This window comes from Periophthalmus magnuspinnatus, chromosome 4, assembly GCF_009829125.3.
Source record: "Periophthalmus magnuspinnatus isolate fPerMag1 chromosome 4, fPerMag1.2.pri, whole genome shotgun sequence".
Lineage (NCBI taxonomy): Eukaryota > Metazoa > Chordata > Actinopteri > Gobiiformes > Gobiidae > Periophthalmus > Periophthalmus magnuspinnatus.
The window spans coordinates 14,064,406-14,067,685 of NC_047129.1; positions in this window are offsets into that span (position 1 = coordinate 14,064,406).

The window sequence follows — 3,280 nt, forward strand, 5'->3', positions numbered from 1 at the left end:
GCTCATTAATGATCACCCTTGTTGATTTTGAAGATTGAAGGTTGTGTATTATAGAGCCATCGTGGACTTTATTTCTATAACTTAAATATTTTACTTTGTTAGATATTTGGCTTTTGATGTAGCTTGCTGTCATCTCACAAACCTGAAATAAATCTAAAATGGGTCTAAAGCCTGTACTACTAGGAGATAATCCAGATTTAACAGTGCTAAAGACGTAATAAGAATTCATGCAATTTAAATAATTAAAGTGAAGTCTGTGCTGGCTGGTTGTGTAGTGGTTTAGGCTGCACATATGTGAATGTTCCCATCTCTGCATTGTGGGTTTGCTTTCCTGCCTCAACAGTTTATAGTGTGTCTCTACCCTTTCTCTCCCCATTTCACTATCCAGGTTTTGTTCTGTCAAAATCTTCAAGGCAGAAAAACGACTTGAAAAATGGCAGAGGACAATTGAGTACAACAAGAAGAAGCCCTGGTACCACCTCTCTTACCCGTATCACAGCTTGAGAAACACTGTTCTAAGTATTGGGCACAGTTGGATATCTTCTGTGCTTCAGGTGTGTGCAAATCTCCAGGGAATTCCTTGTTGCAGCTGCTTTGGCTTGTACACCTCAAACTCGCTAAAGCCCATGGCCGCTGTAGATCACGCTGATAAATATGTCCAAGAGGGCTTCCACTCCTGAGCCTCCTCTTTCTCCACCACCTCTCTTCTCACCTCTGAATGCACACAGACCTGCTGCTGTAGGCTAACACAGCTCACATCACCTGGGCTCTTTACACTGGGATAACTAGTGAAAGCTATTAGACCTCCCTGTTTGGTTAAAAACAAGATGCCGAGTAAAAGACCCTAATGACTTTGCAGTGCCCCTGAATAGAAAGGAGAAAAGTCAACCTCTAGCAGAAGGCTTTTGTGCTATCAGATTGCCACGTTCTGGGAGGAGGGAGACACACTATACGCTATTAGCATCTGCAAAGGCCGTCACGTTGACTAATAGCCAGCACCACAACGGCACAGTGCCTCAGTTTGTGTTTTCGCTCTATTCCCATTATACTGGTGACACAAAGGAGCCCGGACAGGCCTGTCAAATGTGCCAGAGCAGCCGACATGCACAAAGCCCCATTTCTCCTCTTTCTTCGGAAAAAGGCTGATCCTGTTGCTTCATTTTTTTAATCCCCCACCTCATCGGTCGCACACATAGAGGGCGTGTCCGGGCGGTGTATGATAAAAACATTGAAACGGAGAATGAAAGGGGCAATAAATTGTGGGGATGGGCGTGTTATTTGGCTGAGGCAGCAGTGGTACCTCTTGTTCTCTGTCTTGTTGTCGGCTCTGCTTTTGTTCTTGACTTGTTTCTCGCGCTTTTGGACAAGGTTGTGAGTCCTGCCAGTCATTTAAGCACACACATGTTCAGTGGTGGTATATGGCATCCTGTATATCCTCCACTGTAACCTGTAATGTAATTGTGCACTGCTACTTCTAATGCAAAGGCACACTGATGACCTGAAATACTGAGTGTCATGCATTAGCGTTTCATTTGGATGTAGTAAGTTCTTGGTTCACTTAAGAATACATGCCATGTGCAGTGATGAAGCAAGTAAAATGGGGTGGGGAGTAGTACTGGCAAAAGCTCTACATTTTTAGGATCTCACACAAACAACCACATATACAGGAAGTAATAGTAAACAGTAAACAGCATCTTCATAAGTAAAAGGCAGATTAAACTGTCTTGTCACTCACAAAACCCCAGACAACTGTCCTTTCTGCTATAAATACTCATAAGGTTGATAAAATAAGTAGTGAACTAATAAAACATTTAGTTAATTTAGATACCACCGACTGATTAACAAATCAACAACCATGACCCTATTTCATGACGATAGTGTTTTACATTTTATTTAGAGAACTCAGTCTATTCTGAGATCTCCATCTAGCTCTAAAGAAACATACTCTCTTCAGAAAACCCATTCAACAGTGTAACAGTAAAGCATTTTGACCGAGTCCCTCATCAGTCCTTCAGTGAACAAGTGCAGACCAATGCACTGGATGTAAATCTAATACTACCCCTGTCCTCAAAGACAAACCAGAGTCGTCCAGTCACATCAGATGAATCTTATCAGAGTCTTGTTGCTGCAACAGGCTTCCCTCTCTGTTTCAGCCGACAAGCCCTGCACTGTCCCCGGGGCCCTCTGCCTTTTGGCCCTGGGAGAATAGCGTCACAATTGGCCTTTGTGTTCATTATGTTAGAGGCATCTTCCCATTGCACTGTGGGGTCCATTCCAGCTCTGAATTAGGCCCATGGGGATTTTAGCCAAGTCACCCAGGTCAGTGACCTTCCTTGTCACAGGCCCAACACACACAGATAGCCTATCTCCTTGCTGTGGATGCTATAAATTATGGCAGTTCTTAAATTTAAGAAACTGAAAGCAGCTTGCGTGCGGATGCTCCGGTGGTCCTGGGTGTGTATGACTCAGCTCCCTCAAAGGTGACAGGGCAGAGGACCACAGCATGTTCTCACCCTTTGAGCTTGACGTCCATTTGTGCGGAATCCATAAAATGACCTCACTATCTCACTGCACATCAGTAATGAATCAGCCCATTGTGCAGGCGATCGGACGGCATCAATAACACAACGCAGGATCTATATTTTCTTGTTGAAACTTGCAGATGTACAGATGACTCAAATGGGTCATACAGTTATCAGTAACACCAATGTCTGCCATGTCTTCACACTTACTGAAACACAGAGGATGGAGACAAGACAGTACAAAAGGGAAACAAATTTTTTTTTCCTATGTTTTCATTCAGCTGCGACATTATCTACTCCTTTAAAAAGCCATCGTGACAAGCTGTCTATGAGATGATGCAAATGGTGGTCAAACTATGTTGTAGCATCACACACTGATGGATGGTGAAAGGGCTGTTTGTGTGGGTAGAAAAACTGCAGGACTGGAAACATTTCTAAAAGAATGGAGATATGCGAGTTGCCATGGAAAAGGTGATTGCAACTCAAACTGTTTCTTAATCGAGTGTCGTCTCAGAGAGTGGGAGGGCTGCTCAGCTTTTAGCACATGAAGCTTCTGGGTTTGCATGGACTTAGTGGGATTATGGGAGCATTCATGGCAGCTAGTGAGGCCAGCAGGTGAGGCCGCAGCTCAGCTGTCTTAGCCTTTACACAAACAGAGGAAAACGGTTGCCAGATTCTACTTGTGGTTGCCAGGCTGAAATTGTATCTGTCCACATTGTTTACGTCAGTCAGTATCGGACAGAGCTCTGCACTTGTTG